The 8251-nt window shown below is 42.6% G+C and overlaps 1 protein-coding gene across 3 annotated transcripts in view; it reads right to left on the bottom strand.

The window, feature by feature from the left end:
* Positions 1–7417, bottom strand: part of LOC123505655 (galactose-3-O-sulfotransferase 4-like) — a 90440-nt gene extending 83023 nt beyond the window's left edge. Inside the window, exon 1 of one of the 3 annotated variants that reach the window (XM_045257268.1) lies at positions 7364–7417. The gene's annotated coding sequence lies outside the window, so the exon portion shown is untranslated. The remainder of the gene's footprint in view (positions 1–7363) is intronic. The other 2 variants (XM_045257295.1, XM_045257286.1) reach the window with 2 other exon arrangements.
* Between the last annotated feature and the right edge of the window lie 834 nt (positions 7418–8251).

The following is an 8251-nucleotide window of genomic DNA, read 5'->3' as shown; positions in this document are numbered from 1 at the left end:
TAATTAAGCATGTGTTTCTATATATTCCTTCTAAATATTACACAATTTTCCTCTAACGACTCAATTTTCTCCTTTACAAAACAGTGTTGACTAAAGAAACATACTTAAACATGTGTATATTCCTTTCACAATCCACTTTTACACACTTATCTCACTCCACGTATGCAACACAGCTACATCTATAAGGCAGGTAATTCTAAACACCTCTTCGCTTCATTTCCACAATTTTAGAAGCCTTTTTTTTTAATTGACACGAGGTTTTTAAGGTGATTTTATGGTTCTAGAGGCAGAATGACAAGATTTCTGCACTATTAACATGAGAAACACTCTTGAAAACTCCGCTAGTCATCTCTGTGGCCTTTGTAAACAGTGGTGGTGAGAGAGAGGAGCGATTTTTAAGGTGTTTTTATGGTTCTAGAGGCAGAGTGACCATTAGACCATTTTATTGACATTAGGAAGGGTCTATGGAAGGTCACAAGATTAATGGCAACAGTCTTCACTATTTTAACCCCTTCAGTACTGGGACACATTTTTACCGTGAGTTTTGTGTACCATTAGACCATTTTATTGACATTAGCAAGGGTCTATGGAGGTCACAAGATTAATGGCCACAGTCTTCACTATTTTAACCCCTTCAGTACTGGGACACATTTTTACCTTGAGTTTTGTGTACCATTAGACCATTTTATTGACATTAGGAAGGGTCTATGGAAGGTCACAAGATTAATGGCCACAGTCTTCACTATTTTAACCCCTTCAGTACTGGGACATATTTTTTGTACCATTACCTTGAGTTTTATGTACCATTAGACCATTTTATTGACATTAGGGAGGGTCTATGGAGGTCACAAGATTAATGGCCACAGTCTTCACTATTTTAACCCCTTCAGTACTGGGACACATTTTTACCTTGAGTTTTGTGTACCATTAGACCATTTTATTGACATTAGGAAGGGTCTATGGAAGGTCACAAGATTAATGGCCACAGTCTTCACTATTTTAACCCCTTCAGTACTGGGACATATTTTTACCTTGAGTTTTATGTACCATTAGACCATTTTATTGACATTAGGGAGGGTCTATGGAGGTCACAAGATTAATGGCCACAGTCTTCACTATTTTAACCCCTTCAGTACTGGGACACATTTTTACCTTGAGTTTTGTGTACCATTAGACCATTTTATTGACATTAGCAAGGGTCTATGGAGGTCACAAGATTAATGGCCACAGTCTTCACTATTTTAACCCCTTCAGTACTGGGACACATTTTACCTTGAGTTTTGTGTACCATTAGACCATTTTATTGACATTAGCAAGGGTCTATGGAGGTCACAAGATTAATGGCCACAGTCTTCACTATTTTAACCCCTTCAGTACTGAGGTAAATAACATCCACTGCTTTTGCTTCGTCACACAAACTAAAATTTCATAAAAGAACTCTAGTAAACTTATTAATCAGGATCGCTTATTTCTGAAATCACGTATTGAATCTTTAATTAATTTCATCAATCTAACAATCTTGTCTCCGATTATCGTTTCCATCAGCCTGCACACTACTGGCTGGTCCGTCATTGGCTGGCAGTGACTTATTTGTTTTCTTGATATTGGGCGTGACATGAGCCAGCGTGCACTCGTGGGGGACTGTGGCGCTGTAAAGGTGCATTGAAGAAAATAGGAAGCGGGTTCACCAGATCGTTTTTCGCTGGGTGAGGTCTTCTGTAGCCAGGCTGTTTTGTTTACGTGCATGCTGTTCATCACGCAGGAGGAGGAGGAGGAGGAGGAGGAGGAGGAGGAGGAGGAGGAGGAGGAGGAGGAGGAGGCTTAACTTACCACAAACTTGAAAAGTGTTGGTCTGATCCATTAGAGAGAGAGAGAGAGAGAGAGAGAGAGAGAGAGAGAGAGAGAGAGAGAGAGAGAGAGAGAGAGAGAGAGAGAGAGAGAGAGAGAGAGAGAACGAACAAACAAAATACAATCACGGATAAATTTAAGCACCTTATTACTCAACACACATACACACACACACACACACACACACACACACACACACACACACACACACACACACACACACACACACCTGTTTAACTTTTTAAGAGAGAGAGAAGGAAGGAGAGCGAGAGACAGGCAATATATGATCTGTGTGTGTGTGATAAATTTAACCTTATAACTTTTTAAGAGAGACAAGGACACACACACACACACACACACACACACACACACACACACACACACACACACACACACACACACACACACACACACACACACCTGTTTAACTTTTTAAGAGAGAGAGAAGGAAGGAGAGCGAGAGACAGGCAATATATGATCTGTGTGTGTGTGAGTGTGTGTGTGTAAAATCGTGATAATATTTTTTTTTTTTTTTTTTTACAAGGGCACTGGCCAAGGGCAAACAAAGTGTTGGAAAAAAAAATCCCGCTGGTTGCCAGGCCCTGTTAAGAAGAAAGTAGAAAGAGAAAACAAAAAAATCTAAAAGGAGGGTCCAGTTAACGTAAGAGGTGTCTTGACACTCCTCTTTTGAAAGAGTTTAAGTCATAGGCAGGTGGAAATACAGACACAGGTAGAGAGTTCCAGAGTTTACCAGTGTAGGGAATGAAGGAGTGAAGATACTGGTTAACTCTTGCATTAGGAAGATGGACAGAATAGGGATGAGAAGAAGTAGAGAGTCTTGTGCAGCGAGGCCGCAGGAGGGGGAAGGCATGCAGTTAGCAAGTTCAGAAGAGCAGACAGCATGAAAACAGCGGTAGAAGACAGATAAAGATGCAACATTGCGGCGGTGACTTAAAGAATCAAGACAGTCAGTTAGAGGAGAAGAGTTGATAAGACGAAAAGCTTTAGATTCCACCTTGTTTAGTAAAGCTGTGTGTGGATCCCCAGACATGAGAGCCATACTCCATACACGGGCGGATAAGGCCCTTGTACAGAGCAAGCAGCTGGGAGGGAGAGAAAATGGACGAAGACGCCATAGGACACCTAACTTCTTGGAAGCTGATTTAGCAAGAGTAGAGATGTGAAATTTCCAGTTTAGATTTTTAGTGAAGGATAGACCGAGTGTGTTTAATGTAGAGGAGAGGGAAGTTGAGTGTTATTGAAGAAGAGAGGATAGTTGTCTGGAAGGTTATGTCGAGTAGATAGTTGTAGAAATTGAGTTTTGAGGCATTGAACAAAACCAGGTTTTCTCTGCCCCAATCAGAAACAAGTGAAAGATCAGAAGTTAGGCGTCCTATAGCATCTCGCCTTGAGTCATTTAATTGTTGTTGGGTTGGGCGTCTGTTGAACGCTGTTGAATAATGCAGGGTGGTATCATCAGCATAGGAGTGGATAGGGCATTGAGTCAGATTTAGGAGATCATTGATGAATAATAGAAAGAGAGTGGGTGATAGGACAGAACCCTGTGGAACACCACTGTTGATAGTTTTAGGGAAGAACAGTGACCGTCTACTACAGCAGCAATAGAACGATCGGAAAGGAAACTGGAGATGAAGGTACAGAGAGAAGGATAGAATCCGTAGGAGGGTAGTTTAGAAATTAAAGATTTGTGCCAGACTCTATCGAAGGCTTTCGATATGTCAAGGCCGACAGCAAAGGTTTCACCGAAGTCCCTAAAAGAGGATGACCAAGATTCAGTTAGGAAAGTAAGAAGATCACCAGTAGATCTGCCTTTACGGAAACCATACTGGCAATCAGAGAGAAGGTTGTGAGCTGATAGATGCCTCATTATCTTCCTATTAAGGATAGACTCAAAGGCTTTAGAAAGGCAGGAAATCAAAGCTATAGGGCGGTAGTTAGAAGGATTGGAGTGGTCACCTTTTTAGGGACAGGTTGAATGTGAGCAAACTTCCAGCAAGAAGGATAAATAGAAGTAGAGAGACACAGATGAAAGAGTTTGACCAGGCAGTGAGCGAGTTCGGAAGCACAGTTTTGAGAACAACAGGAGGGACTCCATCCGGACCGTAAGCCTTCCGAGAATCAAGGCCAGAGAGGGCCAGGAAAACGTCTTTATAAAGAATTTTAATTTTAGGGATGAAGTAGTCAGAGGGTGGAGGAGTAGGAGGAATATGCCCAGAATCATCCAAAGTTGAGTTGGTAGCAAAGGTTTGAGCGAAGAGTTCAGCTTTAGAAAAAGAAGAGACAGCTGTAGAGCCATCTGGATGAAGTAAAGGAGGGAAAGACGAAGAAGTAAAGTTGTTAGAGATATTATTGGCTAGATGCCAGAAATCTCGAGAGGAGTTAGAATTGGAAAGACTTTGACATTTTCTATTGATGAAAGAATAATGATGATGATGACGTGTGTGTGTGTGCGTACAGGTGTGCCAGAGTGAAATATATGAATACTTGAATTTTTATCGCCAATATTCTTACCATTAATCAATTATGCCTTTAGGGAAGACTACTGAAGCCACAGACACTCTTCACACGTCCATGATCTGTGTACACCCAGTAGTGACTCTCTTTCAACCTTTACTACATATTATAACAAGCAAAGTCACAGCCAGCCCTCTACACACACACATATACACACACACACCACACCTCCCTGGCTCCCTACACACCTCAATTTTCAACAGGTAAAGAAAAGAAAAAAAAGGAAATTTTTAAAGTAAAGGGTTACATCATAAACAGGTAACTTCATCTTTTAATTAACAAACGTGTGAAGAGGAGGAGGAGGAGGAGGAGGAGGAGGAGGAGGAGGAAGAGGAGGAGGAGGAGGAGGAAAATGAGGGTAAAACGTAACTAGATAATTATAACACTAAGAGAGAGAGAGAGAGAGAGAGAGAGAGAGAGAGAGAGAGAGAGAGAGAGAGAGAGAGAGAGAGAGAGAGAGAGAGAGAGAGAGAGAGAGAGAGAGAGAGAGATTTCAGTCCTAATTTCAAAGATATGATAAACTATACGTATAATAATAATAATAATAATAATAATAATAATAATGATATCGTAAGAACATAGCCTGGATTCTGAACCACATCCACGCGTCACCTTCACTATTATCCAAAGGGTCTAGTTGAAGTGACACGGGTTTTTAAAGGCTCTAGTTGAAGTGACACTGGTTTTTAAAGGCTCTAGTTGAAGTGACGCGGGTTTTTAAAGGCTCTAGTTGAAGTGACACGGGTTTTAAAGGCTCTAGTTGAAGTGACGCGGGTTTTTAAAGGCTCTAGTTGAAGTGACACGGGTTTTAAAGGCTCTAGTTGAAGTGACGCGGGTTTTTAAAGGCTCTAGTTGAAGTGACGCGGGTTTTTAAAGGCTCTAGTTGAAGTGACGCGGGTTTTTAAAGGCTCTAGTTGAAGTGACGCGGGTTTTTAAAGGCTCTAGTTGAAGTGACACGGGTTTTTAAAGGCTCGTTGAAGTGACGCGGGTTTTAAAGGCTCTAGTTGAAGTGACACTGGTTTTTAAAGGGTCTAGTTGAAGTGACGCGGATTTTAAAGGCTCTAGTTGAAGTGACGCGGATTTTAAAGGCTCTAGTTGAAGTGACACGGGTTTTTAAAGGCTCTAGTTGAAGTGACGCGGGTTTTTAAAGGCTCTAGTTGAAGTGACACTGGTTTTTAAAGGCTCTAGTTGAAGTGACGCGGGTTTTTAAAGGCTCTAGTTGAAGTGACGCGGGTTTTTAAAGGCTCTAGTTGAAGTGACGCGGGTTTTTAAAGGCTCTAGTTGAAGTGACACGGGTTTTTAAAGGCTGTAGTTGAAGTGACGCGGGTTTTTAAGGATGTTTCTGTGGTTCTAGTGACATGTTAACAAGTTTTCTGCATTACCAACAGGACAAAAATTCTGGATCAAATGCCTCGATACCTCCCTCTTAAAAGAAGACAAGTCTTAAGAAGTCGGAAACACAGAAGCAGGCAGGGAGTTCCAGAGTGTGCCAGAGAAAGGTGTGAAGGATTGAGAGTACTGGTGAACTCTTGCATGAGGGAGGTGGACAGAATAGTGGTGAAGGATTGAGAGTACTGGTGAACTCTTGCATGAGGGAGGTGGACAGAATAGTGGTGAAGGATTGAGAGTACTGGTGAACTCTTGCATGAGGGAGGTGGACAGAATAGTGGTGAAGGATTGAGAGTACTGGTGAACTCTTGCATGAGGGAGGTGGACAGAATAGTGGTGAAGGATTGAGAGTACTGGTGAACTCTTGCATGAGGGAGGTGGACAGAATAGTGGTGAAGGATTGAGAGTACTGGTGAACTCTTGCATGAGGGAGGTGGACAGAATAGTGGTGAAGGATTGAGAGTACTGGTGAACTCTTGCATGAGGGAGGTGGACAGAATAGTGGTGAAGGATTGAGAGTACTGGTGAACTCTTGCATGAGGGAGGTGGACAGAATAGTGGTGAAGGATTGAGAGTACTGGTGAACTCTTGCATGAGGGAGGTGGACAGAATAGTGGTGAAGGATTGAGAGTACTGGTGAACTCTTGCATGAGGGAGGTGGACAGAATAGTGGTGAAGGATTGAGAGTACTGGTGAACTCTTGCATGAGGGAGGTGGACAGAATAGTGGTGAGAGGAAGAAGAAAGCCTTGTGCAGTGAGGGTGGAGGAAGAAGAAGAAGAAGGAGGAGGAGAGGAAGCAAGCAGTTAGGAAGGTGATAAGAGCAGTTATGATGAAAATAGCGCTAAAAGGTAGCAAGAGGTGCAACATTCCGGCGGTGAGAAAGAGGCTGAAGACAGACACTCACTCAGAGGAGGGGAGTTGATCACACCAAAACCTTTTCATTCCACCCTGTCGAACAAAACTGTGTCACTGGAACCCTGCCCCCAAACATGCCAAGAGTACTCCATACAGGGGCGGGTAAGGCCCTTGTACAGAGTTAGCAGCTGGAGGGCCGAGAAAAACTGGCGGAGACGCCGCAGAACGCCTCACTTCATGGAAGCTGTTTCAGCAAACAGAAAAAGCAAAAACTTGATCGAAAAATATATATATATATATATATATATATATATATATATATATATATATATATATATATATATATATAGAGAGAGAGAGAGAGAGAGAGAGAGAGAGAGAGAGAGAGAGAGAGAGAGAGAGAGAGAGAGAGAGAGAGAGAGAGAGAGAGAGAGAGAGAGAGAGAGAGAGAGAGAGAGAGAGCAAGAAATAAATTTATAGGATGAGAGAGAGAGAGAGAGAGAGAGAGAGAGAGAGAGAGAGAGAGAGAGAGAGAGAGAGAGAGAGAGAGAGAGAGAGAGAGAGAGAGAGAGAGAGAGAGAGAGAAACAAAAAACACATTCAACAGGTTATAACGAAACGAAAAAAGACACAAAAAAAAATGACAACTTTTAACGAAGAAGAAGAAGAAGAAGAAGAAGAAGAAGAAGAAGAAGAAGAAGAGGAAGAGGAGTTAGTAGTAATAAATCCACCTGCCTAAGTCCAGGAGCCGAGAGCGAGCGTCCGTCCCCTTTGAGTTCCAACAGCACACTGACTCTCTTTTCTTCTTTCCTGCAGCCTCAGTCAGACCTTCCAGCGTTGACGAAATCTTACCCTAGCCTTGTCAATTTTACCCTAGATAGTTGAAATTACCCATAGATCGTTAATTAATACACCCTTACCATACATAAGGTTAAATATACCCCCTCCATCACCTCCAAACACACACACACACACAGGACTACACACTACAGCCACTACTGCAGGTGCTGTGTGGCCTCGTAAGTGACTGTGTGTGTGTGTGTGTGTGTGTACTGTGATCTGTGGTGACTGGGGAGAAAGGGGTTACGGTAGGTCTGGGGGCGTGAGGGGATGATACTGGGGACTAGGGAGGAAGGGATGGGGTGTCTGGGGGGTGAGGGGATGGTACAAGTCACGAGGATGGTTGTGTATATGAATAGGGCATGGAAGAGAACCAGCCTGCCACCAGATTGACGCCATTCTAACCTATCCATAAGGCGGCAGATGACTTTAAAATGACCCTAGTTTTTGCAGTACCCTAAATACTACTCTAAGAAGGGGACGATTACCATAGTTTAGAGTGTTTTGACTTAAAATGGAAGCACTATACAGGCTGCAGCTTTCCTTCACCCCAGCCTCACCTCTCTCTCTCTCTCTCTCTCTCTCTCTCTCTCTTCCTGTTTTTTTTCTTTCTTTTTTCTTTCTTCTTTTCTTCTTCTTCTTCTTCTTCTTCTTCTTTTTCTTTTCTTCTTCTTCTTCTTCTCCTCCTCCTCCTCCTCCTCCTCCTCCTTTAATTGGTCTGATCTTTATACGAGCATACCTGTTGAACTCTCTCTCTCTCTCTCTCTCTCTCTCTCTCTCTCT

This window comes from Portunus trituberculatus, chromosome 2 (assembly GCF_017591435.1).
Source record: "Portunus trituberculatus isolate SZX2019 chromosome 2, ASM1759143v1, whole genome shotgun sequence".
In the NCBI taxonomy this organism is placed as follows: domain Eukaryota; kingdom Metazoa; phylum Arthropoda; class Malacostraca; order Decapoda; family Portunidae; genus Portunus; species Portunus trituberculatus.
The sequence above is the reverse complement of the archived record's forward strand: the minus strand, read 5'-3'. Positions and strand labels throughout refer to the sequence as shown.